The sequence below is a fragment of the Nycticebus coucang genome, chromosome 5, assembly GCF_027406575.1.
Source record: "Nycticebus coucang isolate mNycCou1 chromosome 5, mNycCou1.pri, whole genome shotgun sequence".
NCBI classification, from domain to species: Eukaryota; Metazoa; Chordata; class Mammalia; order Primates; family Lorisidae; genus Nycticebus; species Nycticebus coucang.
In genome coordinates, this window is record NC_069784.1 from 64,797,446 (window position 1) to 64,819,507 (window position 22,062).

At 38.7% G+C, this 22,062-nt stretch overlaps 1 protein-coding gene and 1 non-coding gene across 6 annotated transcripts in view; both read right to left on the bottom strand.

Moving 5' to 3' along the window:
* Window positions 1-22,062, bottom strand: part of BACH2 (BTB domain and CNC homolog 2) — a 431,172-nt gene that overhangs the window by 106,168 nt on the left and 302,942 nt on the right. The window lies entirely within an intron of this gene.
* Window positions 8,905-9,010, bottom strand: LOC128586957 (U6 spliceosomal RNA). Its single transcript, XR_008380410.1, has one exon. It is a non-coding gene; the product is annotated as a U6 spliceosomal RNA (small nuclear RNA).

Here is a 22,062-nt window from a genome sequence, read left to right on the forward strand (position 1 = left end):
AGAAGGTGAGGAAGGTCACCATGGTCCCTGGGTCCCCCTGCCCGGGGTAGGGGGCACAGAAAAGAGCAGTGCTGGCACTCGGCACACTCATGCTTGGCTAGCACATGAGCTCAGAAAACACATCTGGAGAGTCAAGTTCTGTGTCTGACCTTTATCCTTTCTACTCACTGATTGCTTTTACCCCATAGTAACAGAGTCAGCTCTTTTAGGGGAACACTTAAATTTTGAGTCTTAAAACATTTAAAACACATTCGTACTTTAAAACTTGTTAGTTTTGATCTTGCTAGGTTGAAAAGGAACTTTCACATATAAATAGTCTCAATGCAAGTACTAATTGAGATTTGTGTTAAGAGGAAATGTGTAGTATTTGTAAAGCTGTCTTAATGAAGTACATGTTAAGTTCCTAAGTCAAAATTTGGCTAAGATGCCAGGTAGAGCACATATCTAATCACAACGTGAGTCAGATTGCACACACACTGACGAGGAGATGCAGTCAGCGGCCTCATCAGCCCTCTGCCACTTGAAGACAAAGCACAACTAGCACAATGCTGTTGTCACCCGGCTCTTAGGGAGACGTGGGACCAAGCAGCCATTGTCCCAGCTGACCTGATGTACCTGTTTTCTGTAAGAAAACACAATCTACCATAATAGGAGCATGAAAACAGTTTTTTCTGTACTGTTTACTGCTAGTATGAACTTCAGTAGTGAGTCTTTCTTTTTGGCTTTATTCTTATTTTTAAAAACAGTTTTTACATACAATAAGCCACACATATTGATAGTTTGCAATTTGATGTTTTGACGTATGCACTCATCACAAGCAGTGAACATCACCACTAAAAGTCTCCTTAAACCCCTGAACAGTTCCTCCCTTGTGACTCTCTGTGACTCCTCCCACCCCCTGGGACCACTGATCAGCTTTCTGACGCTGTATCTTAGCTTGCATTTCCTGGGGTTTTATACAAACGAGATTATACAATATTATACATATCTTTTCTTGTCTGGCTTCTTTTATTCAGTATAATTATTTTGCCACTTGTCCATGTTGCTGTGTGTATCAAAAAGAACTTTTGTTCTTTGTTCTTTGTCCATGTTGCTGTGTGTTTCAAAAGCTTGTTCCTTTACTGCTGAGTAGTGTTCTATTGTATAAATATAGCACACTTTCTTACTGATTAATGTCTTGGTGAATATTTGGGTTGTTTCCAGTTTGGGGCTAGTACAATAAAGCTATGAACTTTTGGGGCTAGTACAATAAAGCTATGAACTTTTGGGGCTAGTACAATAAAGCTATGAACATTAGTGTATAAGACTCTGCATGTATGCTTTCATTTCTCTTGGCTAAATACCTATGAATAGAATAAATCAGTCACATGGTATGTTTAACTTTTTAAGAAGCTGCCATTGTTTTCTAAAGTGGTTGCACCATTTTGCATTTCTACCAGGAGTAAAGGAGAGTTCCAGTTCTTTTACATCTGTGCCAATATTTAATATGGTCAGTCTAACTTTGGACATTCTAATAAGTATAACAGAATATCTTGTTGTGGTTCTAAATTTGCTTTTTCTTTTTTTTTCACTTTTTTTATTGTTAAATCATAGCTGTGTACATTAGTGCAATCAAGGGGTACAATGTGCTAGGTTCATATACAATCTGAAATATTCTCATCAAACTGTTCGACGTCGCCTTCATGGCATTTTCTTAGTTATTGTATGTAGGCATTTGTATTCTATATTTAGTAAGTTTTGCCTGTACCCATTCTAAGATGCACCGTAGGTGTGGCCCCACCCATTCCCTACTCTCCACCCTAACCTCCCCCCTCCCTTCGCCTTCCTTGGCCCTTTCCTCATAGTCTTGTGCTATAGCTGGGTTATAGCATTCATGTGAAAGCTATAATTTAGCTTCATAGTAGGGCTGAGTACATTGGATACTTTTTCTTCCATTCCTGAGATACTTTGCTAAGAAGAATATGTTCCAGCTCCATCCATGTTAACATGAAAGAGGTAAAATCTCCATCTTTCTTTAAGGCTGCATAATATTCCATAGTATACCTGTACCACAATTCGCTAGTCCATTCATGGGTCGATGGGCACTTGGGCTTCTTCCATGACTTAGCAATTGTGAATTGGGTTGCAATAAACATTCTGGAACAGATGTCTTTGTTATATTGTGATTTTTGGTTTTCTGGGTATAAACCTAGTAAAGGAATTATAGTATCGAATGGCAGGTCTATTTTTAGGTCCCTAAGTATTCTCCAAACATCCTTCCAGAAGAATGTATTAGTGTGCATTCCCAACAGCAGTGTAGAAGTGTGTGCCCTTTCCTCCACATCCATGCCAACATGTCTGGTTTCGGGATTTTGTTATGTGGGCTACTCTTACTGGGGTCAGGTGATACTTCAAAGTAGTTATGACTTACATTTCTCTGATGATTAAGGATGATGAGCTTTTTTTCATGTGTTTGTAGACTGTGCATCTGTCTTCTTTAGAGAAGTTTCTCTTCAAGTCCCTTGCCCACCCTAAGATGGGATCATGTGTTCTTTTCTTGCTAATATGTTTGAGTTCTCTGTGGATTCTGGTTATTAGACCTTTATTGGAGGTATAACCTGCAAATATTTTCTCCCATTCTGAGGGCTGTCTGCTTGCTTTACTCACTATGTTCTTGGCTGTGCAGAAGCTTTTTAGTTTGATCAGGTCCCAGTAGTGTATTTTTGATACTGCTTCAATTGCCTGGGGAGTCCTTCTCATAAAATATTCACCCAGGCCGATTCCTTCAAGAGTTTTCCCTGCACTTTCTTCAAGTATTTTTATAGTTTCATGTCTTAAGTTTAAATCTTTTATCCAGTGAGAGTCTATCTTAGTTAATGGTGAAAGGTGTGGGTCTAGTTTCAGTCTTTTACAGATCAACAGCCAGTTCCAGCACCATTTGTTAAATAGGGAATCTTTTCCCCACTGAATGTTTTTAATTGGCTTGTCAAAGATCAAATAACGGTAAGTAGCTGGATTCATCTCTTGGTTCTCTATTCTGTTTCAGACATCTAATTCTCTGTTTTTGTGCCAGTACCATGCTGTTTTGATCACTACTGATTTATAGTACAGTCTCAGGTCTAGTAGTGTGATTTCTCCTGCTGTGTTTTTATTGCAGAGTAATGTTTTGGCTATTCGAGGTTTTTTCTGATTCCATATAAAACGAAGTATTATTTTTTAAAGATCTTTAAAACATAACAATGGAGCTTTAATAGGAATTGCATTAAAATTATATATTGTTTTGGGTGGTGTAGACATTTTAACAATGTTGATTCTTTCCAGCCATGAGCATGGTATGTTTTTCCATTTGTTAACATCTTCGGCTATTTCTTTTCTTAAAAGTTTCATAGTTCTCTTTGTAGAGATCTTTCACATTCTTTGTTAGGTATACTCCCAAATATTTCATCTTCTTTGGCACTACTGTGAAAGGAATAGAGTCCTTGACTGTTTCTTCCGGCTTGGTTATTGTTGGGATATATAAAGGCTAAAGATTTATGGGTGTTGATTTTGTAGCCTGAGACACTGCTGTATTCCTTGATCACTTCTAAAAGTTTTGTAGTAGAATCCCTAGTGTTTTCCAGATATACAGTCATATCATCTGCGAAGAGTGAAAGTTTGATCTCTTCTGACCCTATGTGGATACCCTTGATCGCCTTTTCTTCCCTAATTGCAATGGCTAAAGCTTCCATTATAATGTTAAAGAGCAATGGAGACAATAGGCAACTTTGCCTGGTTCCTAATCTAAGTGGAAATGATTTCAATTTAACTCCATTCAACAGGATATTGGCTGTGGGTCTGCTGTAGATGGCCTCTATTAGTTTAAGAAATGTCCCTTCTATACCAATTTTCTTAAGTGTTCGGATCATGAAGGGATGCTGGATATTATCTAAAGCTTTTTCTGCATCAATTGAGAGAATCATATGGTCCTTATTTTTTAGTTTGTTTCTGTGCTGAATTACATTTATAGATTTATATATATTGAACCAGCCTTGAGATCCTGGGATAAATTCCACTTGGTTGTGGTGTATAATTTTTTTGATGTGTTGTTGGATTCTGTTTGTTAGGATCTTATTGAGTATTTTAGCATCAATATTCATTAGTGATATTGGTCTATAATTTTCTTTTCTTGTTGGGTCTTTCCCTGGTTTGGGGATCAAGGTGATGTTTGCTTCGTAGAATGTGTTGGGTAATATTCCTTCTTTTTCTATATTTTTGAAGAGGTTTAGTAATATAGGTACTACCCTGTTTCCCCGAAAATAAGACATCCTCCGAAAATAAGACCTACTTATAGGAAAGATAAGATGTCCCCCGAAAATAAGACCTAGTGCATGTTTGGGATCACAACATAAAATAAGACACTGTCTTATTTTTGGGGAAACAGGGTAGTTCTTCTTTAAAGGTTTGGTAGAATTCTGACGTAAAGCCATCTGGTCCTGAGCTTTTCTTTTTAGGGAGAGTTTGTATAGTTGATTCTATTTCAGAATTGATATAGGCCTGTTCAACACTTTTACTTCGTTCTGGCTAAGTCTTGGTAGGTGGCATACTTCCACGTATTGGTCGATTTCTTTCAGATTTTCATATTTCTGAGAGTAGAGTTTCTTGTAGTATTCGTTAAGGATTTTTTGAATTTCTGAGGGGTCTGTTACATCAAAGTTACCATTTCTGATTGATGAAATTAGAGATTTTACTTTTTTTCCTGGTTAGGTTGGCCAAAGGTTTATCTATTTTATTGATCTTTTCGAAAAACCAACTTTTGGATTTATTGATCTGTTGTATAATTCTTTTGTTTTCAATTTCGTTTCGTTCTGCTCTGATTTTGGTTATTTCTTTTCTTCTGCTGGGTTTGGGGTTGGAGTGCTCTTCCTTCTCCAGTTGCTTGAGATGTTCCATCAAGTTATTAACTTCCTCTCTTTCTGTTTTCTTGAAGAAGGCTTGCAGTGCTATAAATTTCCCTCTGAGGACTGCCTTTTCAGTATCCCAGAGATTCTGATAATTCGTGTCTTCATTGTTGTTTTGTTCCAAAAATTTGGTGATTTGCTTCTTAATCTCGTCTATAACCCATGTATCCTTCAGCATAAGGTTGTTTAGCTTCCATGTTTTTGTATGAGTATGCAGATTCCTGTTGTTATTGAGTTCAACTTTTATTGCATGATGGTCTGAGAAGATGCAAGGAATAATTTCTATTTTTAAAAATTTGCCGAGTTTAGATTTGTGTCCTAGGATGTGGTTGAGTATCAAGTTTGGAGTATGTTCCATCGGCTCATGAGAAGAATGTGTATTCAGTTTTGTTGGGATGAAATGTTCTGTAGATGTGTGTTAAGTCCAGATGTTGAATGGTTAAGTTTAAATCTAAAATTTCTTTGCTTAGCTTCCTTTTGGAAGATCTATCCAGCACTGCTAAAGGGGTGTTAAAATCTCCAACTTCTATGAAACTGGAGGAAATCACGTTGCTCATGTCTGTTAGAGTTTCTCTTATAAATTGAGGTGCATTCTGGTTGGGTGCATAAATATTAATAATTGAAATCTCATCATATTGAGTATTACCTTTAACAAATATGAAGTGTCCATCCTTATCCTTCCTTATTTTGGTTGGTTTAAAGCCTGTTGTGTCTGCGATTAGGATTGCAACGCCTGCTTTTTTCTGCTTTCCATTTGCCTGGAGTATAGATGACCATTCCTTCACCTTGAGTCTATATTTGTCTTTTAATGTAAGATGCGATTCTTGTATGCAGCAGGTATCTGGCTTGAGTTTTTGTATCCAGTAGGCCAACCTGTGCCTCTTTAGAGGACAATTTAAACCATTCACATTAATTGAGAATATTGATAAGCCTTTCGAGAGTCCGGTGGACATTTTTAATCCTTTTGCGACTGTGGAAGTTGGAATTTGATCAAAATTTTCTTGGTGGGTTTACTTTTGTGGTGGAGGATTACACTGGTCTTTATGGAGGATAGGTCTGAGAATATCCTGGAGAGCTGGTTTAGTTATGGCAAATTTCTTCAACATGTGAATGTCGTTAAAGTATTTAATTTCTCCGTCATAAATGAAACTCAGTTTAGCTGGGTACAGGATCCTGGGTTGAAAGTTATTTTGTTTTGGGAGATTAAAAGTCAATGACCATCCTGTTCTAGCTTGAAGGGTTTCAGCAGAGAGATCTGCAGTTATTCTAATATTCTTCCCCTTGTAGGTGATGATTTTCTTTCATCTGGCTGCTTTCAGAATTTTCTCCTTCATATTAACTTTAGTGAAATTGATTATGATGTGTCTGGGGGATGTCTTATTTGGTTGAGTTGTGCTGGAGTTCTGAAATTGTCTGCTGTCTGGATTTCAGAATCTCTTGGCATGTCTGGAAAGTTCTCCTTCATAATCTCATGGAGAAGAGACTCTGTGTCTTGTGTAGCCACTTTGTCGCTTTCAGGGATACGTATAAGATGAATATTGGTTTTCTTCAGATTATCCCAGAGCTCTCTCAGAGAGTCATCTGTTTTTGCCCTCTATTTCTCTTCCTCTTTGAGAATTTGGGAGTGTTGGAAAGCTTTGTGTTGAATGTCGGAAGTCCTTTCTTCTGCTTGCTCCATTCAGTTACTGAGGGATTCTATTGTGTTTCTCAGGTCTTTGAGGGCTGCAACTTCCTGTCTCAATGTGTCAAAATCTTTGGTCATTTGGTCTTTGAATTCGTTGAATTCTTGAGATATCTTTTGGGTTACTGCTTGGGATTCTAATTCGATCTTGTTTGCTATCCAGATTCTGAATTCGATTTCTAACATCTCAGCTATTTGTTTGTGCGTGGGATCTTGTGCTGTGTCTGCCCCATTGATCCTTGAGGGAGTTGATCTACTCTGATTATTCATGTTGCCAGAGTTTTTCTGTTCATTTTGCCTCATGATTGTTTTTCACCGTTGCCTCTGGCCGTCGTCAGAGTTGTTGAGGTGTCTCTCCAAGATTAGACCCCAGCGGGATCAGTGTATTGTTGCTGGATATTTGTAGGGTGTGATCCTGTGTAGTTCCCCTGAAGTTGCCCTAGCCAGGGTGTTCTGATTGTAGAAGCAGCTCCGGAGTGTGACATACCCAGATCTAGCAACAGGGTGGGGGTTGGTGCACATGATTCTGGGAGTGCCTGGTGCCCAGTGACTTTGGCATAGAGAGCCCAAGGCTCTAGCAGTCTCTGGCCAGGAGAAGGGCTCCGCGCAGAAGCAGGAAGGGCTCTGGAGGGCACCCAGCTAACAGAGTCCCTGGCCAGTTGAGAGGGCTGGTGTGGAGGCAGGGAGGCTACAGGAGGGAGGATGCGGGGTTGCACGGCTCCTGCAGTTCCTGGTCAGGGCGTGCAGAGGTCCGGTGTCACGGGGTGTGGGTTGGGGGTCATGGTGTAGCTCTTACCAAGCTCCGGACGGGTGCCGATCGCAGTCGTGGCGCAGTTCTTACGGAGGTCTGGGTCGGCGCTGGTCGTGGTCATGGTGCAGCTGTTATGGAGTTCCGGGCGGAAGCTGATCTAAATTTGCTTTTTCTAATGACTAAAGCTGTTGAGACTCTCTCATGTGTTTATTTGCCACCTTTACACCTTTTTTGGAGAAATGTCTATTTAGAGTCTTTGCCCATTTTTAATTTGGTTTTTTGTTTCCTTATTGTTGAGTTTTGAAAGTTTTTTTGTGTATTATGAATAAGTCTTATATCAGATGTCTGTGATTGTCTTTTTATTCTCTCAATAGTATCTTCTAAAGAGCAGAGAGTCTTCATTTGATGAAGTCCAATTTATAGTTTTTGTTATTTTATAATGTTTTTGGTGCCATATTTAAAAAAGTCTTTGTTTTAAACCAAAGTCACAAAGATTTTCTCCATATATCTTGCTTCTTAGAAGTTTTATTTAATTTTTTTTTGTTCTTGCATTTAGGTCTATAACCCATTTTAAGTTAATTTTATCTATGTTACAAGATAAGGATTGTGGTTATTTTTTGTCTTTTGCATATGAATATCCAATTTTTCCAGCACTGCCTTTGCACTTTTATTGAAAATCAATTGTTTACATATGTGTAGATCTACTTATAGACTCTGTCTTTTTCCATTTTTTTCTATTTGCCAATCTGTATGCCATATTCACTTTTTTTTTTTTTTTTTGAGACAGAGTCTCACTATGTCACCCTCGGTAGAGTGCCATGGTGTCACAGCTCACAGCAACCTCAAACTCTTGGGCTTAAGTGATTCTCTTGCGTCAGCCTCCCAAGTAGTTGGGACTACAGGTGCCCACCACAACGTTCAGCTATTATTTTTGCTGCAGTTGTCATTGTTGTTTAGCTGGCTCAGGTCGGATTTGAACCTGCCAGCCTTGGTGTATGTGGCTGGCGCCCTACTCATTGAGCTATGGGCACCGAGCTCATATTCACAATGTTTTGATTTGCTCTTTTCCAGAGCTATTTTGATCTTTTGCATTTCTGTATATATTTAAAAATTAGTTTGCCAATTTCTATAAGATGGAGTGCTGTGATTGTACTAAATCTATTGATCAATTTAAGAAGAAGTATCATCTTAATAATAATGAAACTTTTGACTCATGAACACAGTACCTTTATTAATTTGGGTCATCATTAATTTTTCCCAGCAATATTTTATTGTAGTGTATCAGTCTTCCACATCGTTTTGCAAAATTATGCCTAAGTATTGATATTTTTGATGCCACTGTAAATGGTATTTGTTTTTAAGGACTCTGTACAGTGGGAGATTTATAAGATTTTTGGTGCAAACTGTGTTGGAGCTGAGGACTGTTGGCACCTGAACCTCAAATTCCTCACTGGTTATGACGACCACATTGAGCTTGAGAGAAGTGGAGCTCTGCCAGTCAGGGAGGGAGCCCCAACCTCAAATGCAAGATGCAGCCTCCATCAAGTCCTGCATTAAAAAATACATAATGTTTCATACATTTTTGTGTTATCCTTGCACAAGGCCATACTAATCTTCTCTGTATCATTCCCATTTTAGTATGTGTGCTGCCAAAGTGAGGACGGTATTGTTTTTTAGTTTGAATTTATGATTTCTCATAGCTAGTATATAAATATAAATGATTTTTGTGTATTGATCTTTTATCTGAAAACCTTGATCATTTATCATAGCCTTTTTTTGTTGTTTTTGGGTAGATTCCAGGGAATTTTCTACATATAAGATTATGTTATCTGTGAATAAAGATATTTTGTTGCCATCAAACAAGGATGGTGTTTATGTCTTCTTCTGCCTTACTGCATTGAATAGAACCTCTAGTACGATGTTTGAATAAAGGTGGTGAGAACAAATATCCTTGCCCTTCTGATGTGGGAAGAAAGCATTCAGCTTTTTACCATTACGTATGATGTTAGTTAGAGGTATTTCATAGATGCTCTTATTGGGGGGTTGAGGAAATTTCTTTCTGAAAGAAAATTACTGGAAGTTATTTCTAGTTTTTTTTTTTTTTTTTTTTTAATTTGAAGGGAGTGGGGAGTACCAAGGAGGCAAGGATGGAGGAAGGAGGGAGATTGCTGAGCACTCACCTAACAGGCACAATGTAAGGGTATATGGCACACCTCCTGGGTGAGGGGCACGACTTCAACAGGGACTTTACCTAACAAACACAAACGTCGTAACCTAATCGTTTGTACCCTCATGTTAGTTGACATTAATTTTTTATTTTTTAAAATCTGGAATGGATGTTTTCAAATGATTTTTTCCATCTATTGAAATAATCATTCAGTTTTTCGATAGTTTGTTACTGTGATAAATAATATTCATTGATTTTAGAATGTTGACCTGACCTTCCATTTCTAGAATATTCTCAGTTCAGTCATTATGTATTTGCTTTGTTATACATTGCTGGATTCAATTTGCTAACATTTTAAAGAAATTTTATCTCTATGTCCATAAGAAGTATCTGTCTGGCTTTCTTATAATTTTACTGTGGTGTTGTTTTAGAATCAGGGTAATGATGGTCTCACAAAATGACTTGGAAAGTATGTATTTCTTGGTAGAGGGAAGCAGGAGGGGGGAAAGGGAGGACATATAGCAGCAGGACGGAGGGCATGAGGCAGGATCTCACCTAATGTGCACATTGTGAGGGTGTATAACACCTCCCCCTGGGTAAGAGGCTCTTCTACAAATGGAACTTTACCCTGGAAGTGACAGTAATATAACCTAAAAATTGTACCCTCATATTAATTTGAATAAAAACAAAAATTTAGAGAAAGAATTTATTTCTTCCTCTTTAATTTCTTACAAGAGTTTTTTGTAGAATTATATTTTCTTTATGTATTGGTATAGTTTACCTGTGAAACCTTCTGAGCTTGGGATTTTCTTTAACTATAAAGTCAATTAAGAATTGTCAAATTTATTGGCCTAAGATTATACAATTAAAAATGTATATAATTAAAACATTTCCTTCTAATATCAGTAGAATCTGTACTGGTGTCACTGCTTACATTTCTTTCTTTTTTTTTTTTTTTTGTAGAGACAGAGTCTCACTTTATGGCCCTCAGTAGAGTGTCATGGCATCACACAGCTCACAGCAACCTCCAACTCCTGGGCTTAAGCGATTCTCTTGCCTCAGCCTCCCAAGTAGCTGGGACTACAGGCGCCTGCCACAACGCCCAGCTATTTTTTGGTTGCAGTTCATCTGGGGCCGGGTTTGAACCTGCCACCCTCGGTATATGGGGCCGGCGCCTTACCGACTGAGCCACAGGTGCCGCCCTTCATACAGCCTTTATTCTGCTTACTACAGGTTTAATTTTTGCCCCCTCCACCCCAGTTTCCTAAAGCAAAAGTTAGCTCATTGATCTAAGATCTTTTACCTTTTCTAATATAGGCTTTAATGCTATAAACTTTATGTTCAGTACTGATATAACAGTATCTCACAATGTTTGAATTTTAATTTTTACTCAATTCTTTGGAGCTCTTCTTGGATGCATAAGTTATTTTTAAATATGTTATTTAGTTTCCAAGTATTTGGAGGAGTTTCCAGCTATCTTTTTGTTATCATTCTCTGACTGAATCTCATTGTAGTCAGGGAATAAACTTCATAAGACTTTAATCCTTTTAAGCTCATGGAGAATTATTTTATGTTCCAGAAAATGATCTGTCCTGATAAATACTCTATATGCACTTTAAAAGAATATATTATTGTTGGCTGAAGTATTCTGTAAATATTAGTAGGTTTAAGAAGTATGATGACTATTGTTCAAGTCTTCTATAACTTTTCTAATTTTTTGTCTATGGGTTCTGACATGTATTGAGAAGAATGCTAAAATCTTTTAATATAATTGTAGATTTGCCTGTCAGTTATTGTATTCTATCCATTTTTGCTTCATGCAGTTTGAAAACCTATTATTAGATCCATACATATTTATTTTCTCTTAAAATATTCACTTCTTTATAACTATGAAATGACCTTTTAATTCCTGGATATACTCTTGGATTCTGAAATCTACTTCTTCTGATATTAATATATTAGCCACTCCATCTTTTTTTGAGTAGTATTAGCATAGCAAATCTTTTTCTATTCTTTTCCTTTAACTCATTTGTATCTTTAAAATAGGTTTCTTGTAGGCAGCATATAACTGGATCTCCCTTTTTAAAAAACTGTCAATCTCTGATATGTAATTCTAGTGGTTAAACCATTCACATTTAATGTGATTACTGATCTGGATTTAAATCTGCCATTTTGCTCCTTTTTTTATTTGCTCCATCTATTCTTTATTTCCTTTCCCCTCATTCTTTGACTCCTTTTATATTAACTAAGTATATTTTGTGGTTCAATTTCATCTCCTTTATTTATTTATTTTTTTTGTAGAGACAGAGTCTCACTTTATGGCCCTCGGTAGAGTGCCATGGCATCACACAGCTCACAGCAACCTCCACCTCCTGGGCTTAAGTGATTCTCTTGCCTCAGCTTCCCGAGTAGCTGGGACTACAGGCGCCTGCCACAACGCCCAGCTATTTTTTGGTTGCAGTTCAGCCGGGGCCGGGTTTGAACCCGCCACCCTTGGTATATGGAGCCGGCGCCTTACCCACTGAGCCACAGGTGCCGCCCTCCTTTATTGTTTTCTATTGGCTGCTTTAGGATTTATAATATGCTTCTTTAAGTCATCACAATCTATCTTCAAGTGATATCATGTTACCTCATGTAGGGTATAAGATCCTTATAATAATATGTTTCCATTTCTTCTTTCCTGACCTTTGTACTATTGTTGTCATATGATCTGTCCTGATAAATACTCTATATGCACTATATGTCATATATTTTACTTGCACAAATGTCAAAAACATACTATATTGTTACTATTTTTGTTTAAATGGTCAACTGTCTTTTAAAGAGATTTAACTAATAAGAGAAAAAGTTAAATATATATTTTCCATCTGCCCGAAGTATTTTTTATTTTTTTGAGACACAGTCTCACTATGTTGTCCTCAGTAGAGTGCTGTGGTGTCACAGTTCACAGCAATCTCTAACTCTTGGGCATAAGTGATTCTCTTGCCTCCCAAGGACTACAGGCATCTGCCACGATGCCCAGTTATTTTTTTCTTGTAGGTGTCGTTGTTTAGCAGGCATGGGCTGGGTTCGAACCCACCAGTCTTGGTACATGTGGCCAGTGCCATAGCCACTGAGCTATGGGTGCTGAGCCTGAAGTATTTTTTTAAACATTACTTGGAGTACAGGTATGCTAGTGATAAATTCTTTCAACATTTCTCTGAAATACCACCTGAAGTATTTTTTTTTTTTTTTTGCATTACTTGGAGTACAGGTATGCTAGTGATAAATTCTTTCAACATTTCTCTGAACAAGCCTGTTGCTTTCATTTTTGAAAGTTATCTTTGCAGGGTATAGATTTTAAATCGATAGTTTTTTTCTTTTATATTCAGTAGTTTGAAAGATATCATTTTCATTTGCATTGATTTCAGTGAAAAATCTGTCATCATTACCTTTGTGTTTCTGTATATCATATTTTTTTTTTCCTCTCTGGTACCTTTAAGATTTTCCTCTTTATCACAAGTTTTGAGCAATTTGATTATGATGTGCCCTGGTATAATTTTCTTCATGTTTCTTAAATTCCTCAGATATGGAGGTTTATGGTTTTCATCAAATTTATAAAAATTTCAGCCACTGTTGCTTCAAATATTACTGCCAAATATTTTTTCTGTCTTCTCCCCTTTTCTCCATTGGGAGTTCAGTTTATACGCATACTAGAAGCTGTCCCATAGTCACAATGTTCCCTCCCTCCCTACTTCCTTCCTTCCCTACTTCCTTCCTTCCTTCTCTCCCTCCCTCCCTCCCTTCCTTCCTTCCTTCATCTCTTATGGTTTACTCTGGATAGGTTCTATTGCCAGGCCTTCAAGTTCATTAATCTTTTCTTCTGCCATTGATGTTTTCCAGTGTAATTTTCATCTCAGATACTGTGGTCCTCATCTCTAAAAGTTCAATTTGGGTCTCTTTTTGTGTCTTCTATAGCTCCACTTAAGATATTAAACCTTGCTTTTAACTTCTTGAACATATGGAATACCGTTATATTAACTATGACAATGTCCTTGCCTATTAATTCTAACATTTATGTTAGTTCTGGTTTCAGTTTTGAGGTTGCTATTTCTGTTCATTTGGGGTTATATTTTATTGCTTCTTTGCATGACTGGACACTTTTGATTGGATGCTAAACATTGTAAATTTTACCTTGTTGGATGTTGGATATTTCTGTGTTCCTATAAATAAACCTCTGCTTTTTTCTCAGACATGCTTGAGTTACTTGTAAGCTTGAGATCTGTTAGATAAGAAAAGCAGTGCTTAGTCCAGGGCTTATTACTTCCCCTACTGAGTTAAGACACTTCTAAGTACTCTACCCAATGACCTGTGTTACATGGTTTTTTTAGTCTGGCTGGTAAGAAATGATGTTATTCCCAGTCCTCTGTAGCTGTGTTCCCTTTAATTGTTTTGAGTGGCTCTTTCCTCATCTTTGGGTTGTTTCTTCAAATGCATCTTCTAATCAGTACTCTGAAGAATATTGAAGGAAAACTCTCTGCAGATCTCTGCAATTCCTTCCCTGTACAGCTCTCTCTTCTCTGCTACCCTGCTTTCTGAACTATAGCCACTGTCATCTTTCTAGACTCTTCGCTTTGTTTCTTCAATTTAGGAGTCGGCCAGCTTTTCCTTGGTTCCTCCTTCCTATGCTAGGGCCTACACACGCTCTCAAAGCAGTATGCCCAGCTTGTTTTCCTTCTCCTGGAGATTACTATCTTTTGTTGCCTGGTGTCCAATGTCTTAAAAGCCATTGCTTCATATGTTTTATCTGTTTCTATAGTAGTTTCTGGTGAGAGGGTAGATTTTGTACCTGTTAGTCCATCTTGGCTGGAAGTAAAAGTCCTGGGCTTATTCTTTATACTATAACTACTGTAAACATTTTACAAATAATAATTTATCACATTGCCAATCACACATTGTAAACTTTACTCTGCTATAAATGTTTTATAATACGTAATTATAACAATATTTCTGCAAATAATTATTTGTGAGGTTTGTTATCTGGAATCATTTTTAAGCACAACCACAGTGGGGCTTGGTGGTTCATACCTGTAATCCTAGCACTCTGGGAGGCTGAGGTGTGTGGATCACTTGAGCTCAGGAGTTCAAGACCAGCCTGAGCAAGAGCAAGACCCAATCTCTAAAAATAGCTGGGCATTGTGGCAGGCACCTGTAGGCCCAGCTACTTGGGATGCTAAGACAAGAGAATCAATTAAGCCCAAGAATTTGAAGTTGCTGTAAGCTATGACGCCACAGCACTCTACCAGGGGTGACAAATTGAGACTCTGTCTCAAAAGAAAAAAAGCACAACCACAATAGCATTTTAAATGACACAATTTAATTATAATTACCCTACCAAGGGTCCTCAAACTGCGGCCCGCGGGCCACATGAGGTGGCATGATTGTATTTGTTTCCGTTTTGTTTTTTTACTTCAAAATAAGATATGTGCAGTGTGCAAAGGAATTTGTTCATAGTTTTTTTTTTTTTTTTAAACTATAGTCTGGCCCTCTAATGGTCTGAGGGACAGTGAACTGGTCCCCTGTTTAAAAAGTTTGAGGACCCCTGCATGGGATAAGTAAGATTGATTTCACCTGGCTTCTGTCTACGACTAAGAAACTGCTGCTAAATTTGTTACTCTCTAGTAAGAAAAATATATTCTATTTTGGTTTCTTATTAGTTCTTCATTGCCTTCAAATGCTTTCAGGATTTTCTTTTCTTTCTTTCTTTTTTTTTTCTTTTTTTGGTTGTAGTTTGGCCGGGCCAGGTTCAAACCTGCCATCCTTGGTATATGGGACCGGTGCCCTACTTACTGAGCCACAGGCGCCGCCCTGTTTTCAGGATTTTCTTATCCCCCACATAGGATCTCAATTCTGATTTATGTTCTCTATACTTGGTTCTTAAATTATTACTCTTTCTCTTATCACATCCAATTTTCTCAATTAGCCTACAGAAATTTATTGAGTTAAAAAATCATAATAGCTCGCATGTATCATGAAACATTCAAAAATTGGGTAGAATATTTGATGTTCTAGGACATGGACAGTGTGCTCTTTTCTTAAGGAAATTTATAAGGACCATCTCAGCTTTCCAATTCATTTAAGGGTAAAATATATTAATGTGCCTACACTAAGACAGAAGCTTGTAATGAAGGGTACAAAGCCACAAATTCTTTAGTGAAACATGAAATGAAAGAAAAAAGAGAAATTAAAGTGAGGTGCAGCAGAAAGAGGTGTGAACTAGGGGCTGGGGCTTTTGGTTCTGCTCCGGCACTGACCAACTTCGTGGATTTGGACAAATTGCTTACCTTTCTCTGGATCCATGCCCATATTTGTAAAATGAAAAGCATGGACTAGTAGAACAGCAGTGTTCTTAAAGATCTATAATTCTATGAATCTAAGAGCCTATAAAAGAAATATACCTAATTGATCACAGGGAGTGAGATACTGTTATTTTAATTGAGAGAAACAAGCTTTCTTTAACCTTCTAATGCCCATTTATGGGGCCTGTTTTATTGTTAAGTGTTACATGGCTTAACAAAACTGTCCCTGCAGAGTTGGTTAAAGGGAATGGGTTGGGCAATATACAAGGAAACCAAAGCCTTCTAGGGGAGAAGAAACTAGGATCCCAGGCCCCTCCTCTTTCTGGGCTCTAAGTTAGGGATCTCAAGGAAAGACACCAAATTCTACTAATAGGGCAGATTTGGGAAAATAAATGCACCCCAAGTTAATGAAATAGGCTGTAATAGTCACATACTCACGGACAGCTGCCTTTGGGATAAGTATCCAAAGAGTTTTAGCAGAAATTAAAAAAGTATACTTTTTTTCCTTGAATGGCATCATCTGAAATCCATCCTTTTCAGGAAGCTCCTGATAGGCTTTAACCTGTCCAAGGATCTTCTTGATTGTGTTACATTACTCCTGGATGGTTTGCCTTCACGCCATGCCAGGACCAATCTCTTCTTCTTGACCTTCACCCACCCCTCCTTGTTGGCTCTTCCTTAAGCACATGTTTCTTTTTCCTCTAAAAGTGAGTCAACCCTTCCCATCCTCCAATTATCCCTGGTGCTGCTTTGGTGTGAATGTTTGTCCCTCCAAGATTTATGCTGAAACTCAATCTCCAAGGTAACAACATCAAGAGGTAAGCCCTTTACAAGGTGATTAGATTCATGATTTAATGGATTCTGGTTATGGAAGGAGTAGGTTGGTTATCAAGAGAGTTATATTAAAAGAAGCCAGTCTGGCTGTTTCTCCTGAGCCTCCTTGCCATGGGACGCCCCACACCACCTCAGGACTCTACTGAGTCCCCTCCAGCATGTAGGCCCTCACCAGATGCGGCCCCTGGATCTTGAACTTTCTAGCCTCCAGTACTGTAAGAAAAAAATTTCTTTATAAATTATCAAATCTCAGGTATTCAGTTTTAGTAAAAGAAATGGAAATAAGACAGCTACTCTTCTATGAATGTCTTCCAATTTGTCTGTTTTGCACTTTCGAATGCTAAACTGAGCTGAGGTTCTACTATGTCCCATTAAATGTTCTTTTTCTCACTTGCTAATACTAATGAAACAACTTTTTTTTTTTTGCAGTTTTTGGCTGGGTCTGGGTTTGAACTTGCCATCTCCAGCATATGGGGCCGGTGCCTACTCCTTTGAGGTGCCACCCTGAAACAACATTTTCTCCCCTCTTAATGAAGCAAATCCTGAAGTCTACAGCAGGACCCACGGGATCTAAGAAGGAAATAGTTTATAGTAACAGAGCCCAGAATAGTATGTAGGAGTCTGACAGCCAGTCTTTATTCTAAGCATTAGACAGTGTGTTAAAGTATGTAGACATTAGCTGAAATCGGATTGTGAGGAAGCTTTCCAAAGGTTCCGATTTGGGTTTTGGCTGGATCTCATTCTTTTCATAGGCCAAAACCCCCAGCTGCACATGTACACACACATATACTCCAATCATCTCATCATATGGTTCAGCAGTAAAAGTTAATTACTATTATTTTTTTTTTTTTTTTTTTTTTATTGTTGGGGATTCATTGAGGGTACAATAAGTCAGTTACACTGATTGCAATTGTTAGGTAAAGTCCCTCTTGCAATCATGTCTTGCCCCCATAAAGTGTGACACACACTAAGGCCCCACCCTCCTCCCTCCATCCCTCTTTCTGCTCCCCCCCCCATAAACTTAATTGTCATTAATTGTCCTCATATCAAGATTGAGTACATATTTTATCATAGTCTGTTCATCCCCCTCAAAAAGCTACATAGATCCTAACTCTTCTTACTCGAAGGCACAGTATTAATGAATGCAGACTCACTCATTCACTCTTCATTCATTATTAGTTCATATTCAGAAAATGTCTAACAGTTTGGTAGGTAAAAGTATAAATCAAAAAAGTAAAAAAAAAAAAAATCCACAGTGGGAAATCTCAAAAGCTGTAATTCACAAAAAAGTTAAGTTTTTCAGACAACCTGTCATACCTAGAGTGCTTCAGATGAAAAGAAATGAATACGCCTTGCGGGTAACGGAAAAAAAGCCAAATTATAAACCATTTCATTTGAAATTTCAACTACATGTCTCCCAAGAAACAGTGCATTAAGTAAATACTTCTGTGAATCAAACACTAAATTATTTAGTAATTGCTGAGTAAATTTCTGCTGCCATCAAACATGCTTTTTTTAAAAAAAAAAGTTATTTCCCATAGAACTATTAGTTTTTATTAAAAGAAGCTATCAAGTCCATAGACATTTTAGAGTGCAAAGTGCTATTAAAATTACTTAGTTATTACTTTTGGATTGGAAACAATTTCTAACCACATCAGGACTCAAACTTCTTAAAGTGGAAAGCAATCCAATTTCAGTGTTTTCTAATGGAAATTGCAGTGCTTGCCACTTAATGTCGCTAATGCCGTAGATAGCTGAAGTGAGGGCCTGCCCCACAGCAGCTCCAGCGTTCCATGTTCCTTATTTACTCTAGCACTCCATCTGTGTGAGTACCAGTTAGTGCCAAGGGAACTGGAATTTAAGACAGTCATTAGGAGGAAGCTCTTGCAATTGTGTCGTCAAATCCTTAATAGCTCTGACTGGCTCTTGTACTTGGGTATAAACTTCCATTTTCCTTGACCTTTCAAGGGAGGAAGTTCAATTACTGACAGTTTGTGAAAATTGTTTCTCTTGCACAGCTGAAAAGTATACCAGAAAATAAAAAAAGAAGGGGGCAGTTGTAACAAGCTCCATTTAAACAATAATTTGTTGTTGTAGTTGAGTCACTTATTCTTTTAAATAGACCCAAATAGAAAATGACCCAAATTTCCAAAATACATGGTGATAAAGTAGCAACAACGACTACATTTTCCCTGTGTTTGGATGTGAGCTGCATGGAGCGCAGGTCTGCCAGAGAAGCTGAGCTGGAAGAATATTGGCATGCTGGTGGTAGACTCTATGCGTCCATGATGAGAAATACATTACACAGCCACCTGCCTGAAAGAATGAGAAAGTCTGACAGTGTCAAGTATTTGTGAACATGGAAAGCAACAGGAATCCCATCTTCTGAGAGTTGGCTTAGCCTCTTTTGCATCATCTAGGAAAGCTGAGGCTGTGCAAAGACTCTTCCTTTCCTAGGTCACACCCTAGGGAGACTCCACATATCTGTAGCAGAAACTCTGTATGAGTGCTCATAGAGGCACAGCTCAGAATAGCTCCCAGATGGAAACAATACTGTCTGTCCATCAGTAGCACAATGCAAAAACACAGTGAGATACACTCAGATATTCATATAAGGGAATAATACAACAAAGCAAATAATACAACAAAGCACATGTAGCAGGATGGATCTCACAAACCTAATGCTAAATACTGAGCTATAGAAGTAAGACAAAAAATAGTAATGTACAATCTGATTCCATTTACGTCAAGTTCAAAAATAGCAAAACTTAAGACATCTGGGATACATGCTATTATGAACTAAATGTGTCCCCTCAAAATTCTATGTTGAAACCCTAACCTCCACAATGGCATATGGAGGTGGGGCCTTTGGGAGGTGATCAAGTCATTAGGTTGGAGACCCCCTCTCCGCTCCTCGCACCCTGTGAGGACACAGTAAGAAGATGGCATCTGTAAACTGGGAGGAGCATCTTTACCAAGAACTTAATCCTGCTGACAACCTGGATTCCCACCTTTACAAGTGTGAGAAGTAAATGTTTGCTGCTTGAGCTGCCCACTGGTGGCCCTTTGTCATGGCAGCCTGAATTGACTAAAACACACACACAGGTGGCAAAGCTATAAAGACTCAGAAGGAAAGTTCTATATAGGGAAGGAACCACCATTGGAAGGGGCACTGAGGCTCTCAGGGATGTTGACACTAGTTCTCTTTCTTGACATGGGTGACAGGTGCATGTGTGCTCACTTTATGTTAAGTTATACATTTGTTTCATGTACTTCTCTATATCTATGTGCACACACACACACACATTCACAAGGTATGACAATTAAGTTCACAAACTGATATATCTCACATATACGAGAGAGATCTCATTGCTGGATGTCACTATAGTCACTTTCAAGGTACTCCCTTTGGCCATCTGGTGACCAATCTGATATTCAGCAATTTGGCCAGTATCACTTTTTCTAGGATGAGTTTGTAAACTTAATTGTCTGACCTTGTGTATGTGTGTGTGTTTGTATGTTTATCTAGCTCCCCTGAAATTAGAGGTTGCAGGAAAGTATTAACAACTCAAACACTTACTGAGAGTCTGCCTCAGGTTCTGTGACTTAATCCCAAAGGCATTAAGGAGGACTCTGGGTTGCCAATGAAAATAAAGACCCGCACCTCAAAGTCGACAATTTATGGTCAGAAGTGTCCTTAAAGTTAATCAGATCTAACCAATTCCAAGTTCTAAGTTTTCATTGAGAGCCTTCTGGGAGATGCTGAGGAATCTGAGTCCAGGTTTCTTCTGCTCTGGACAAAGTCTTTTCAAAGATCTCATGTTTCATCTTCTCTCTTGTTAAAACCAAATCATTTCGTGCATCTCTATTTCCTTAACTATAAAATACGGAAATAACTGGGTGACCTCCAACATAGTTCTAGTTTTAGTTTATATGGTTCTAGAAAAGCCCAGGAACTTTAGGAAAATCTTGAAACATGGGCTTGTCTGAGGTTACTGAGAAGACCAGGAAATTAGAGATGCTCAAAAGAACACAACTGGTAGAAAGGAAAGATGCCACGGGATAACTTCTGAGAGAGATGGGGAGAGAAAGACCTGCCTAGTAGGGAAAGATGCCACGGGGTAACTTCTGAGATAGACAGGGAGAGAAAGACCTGCCCGGTAGGGAAAGATGCTACCGGGTAACTTCTGAGACAGGGAGAGAAAGACCCGCCCGGTAGCAGTGTGGGCTTTCCCCTTACATGGAGCCAACCCGAAGGAAGGATGAATCAAAGGCCAGTTTCACATCATGACAGAACAAAGTGCCTGTCAGTGCTGAGCAGCAGCAGTTGAGCACCTTGCTCTTTTCCTGCTGCTTAAAATACAACTTTATTGATGAAACACAGTCTTAAGAGTAACAAAAGTAAACCAATACAAAAGTATAGCTTGCGATGTATAATTAGTTCGCGGTCAGTTTAGGTAGAAGAAAAGAGTAAAGATGCTCTTTTCCCATCCCCAGCACAGTGCTCTGTGGGCAGGACTGGGGCTCTGTCAGACACGTGGCTGTGGAACTGAGGGGGCTATCCATCCTCTTTTCCTGAGTCTCCACCCAGTGATGTTGGGTGAGATAACACAGTTTGGGGAGGGAGAAGGTCGCAGGTTGGATTTAACAATTACATGGCACATGAACTGTCATCTCAGAAAGGACATGAAAGAATCCAATACCTTGAAATCAGTGGTGAAAGGGACCCCATGCCAGGCCATCCAAGATGCAGAATTCCTGTTAGCAGAGCCAGGATGGAGCGGTGGTTGGTGGGGCTGGGCAGGCACTGAAGCAGGGAGGAGCAGCTGGGAAAGGGCAGGTTTGGACACACACCTCTGTAATCGCCTCCTCTGTTGTCTGTTTTGATGCTTGCTTTTGGTTCTTTTTGTGGTAACCAACCAAGAGTACAGACAAAGCCCCTGCCTGTTCTTCTGGGCCAGGTCATTTTCTACCCTTGGCAAATTTTCTCAGTATTGTCCCTGGCATCGCGTCTTTGTGTCTGCGCTCCCCACAGACGTTCATTCCTCACATATCAGTCTTGCATCCTATTAGCATGTGCTTCCTGCCTATTAGGAGCTAGAGGACAGAGAAAAGTCATTTCTTTTCTGCATTTTTCTTTACCAGGGCGTCTGTGTGAAACATTCTCTCCCAGTGTCCCCTTCTCTCCTCCTCTAGCCAGAGAAATGTTACCTTAGAGGAGCAGTTCTCAACCTGTGGGTCCCGACCCACAGGAACTGTGTTAAAGGGCCGCAGCATTAGGAAGGCTGAGAACCACTGCCCTAGAGCTAATGTGAGAAGAAATTAGGAAGCTAAATGAGGGTGATGGAGCCTATTTACTCCATTAAGGTTCCTTC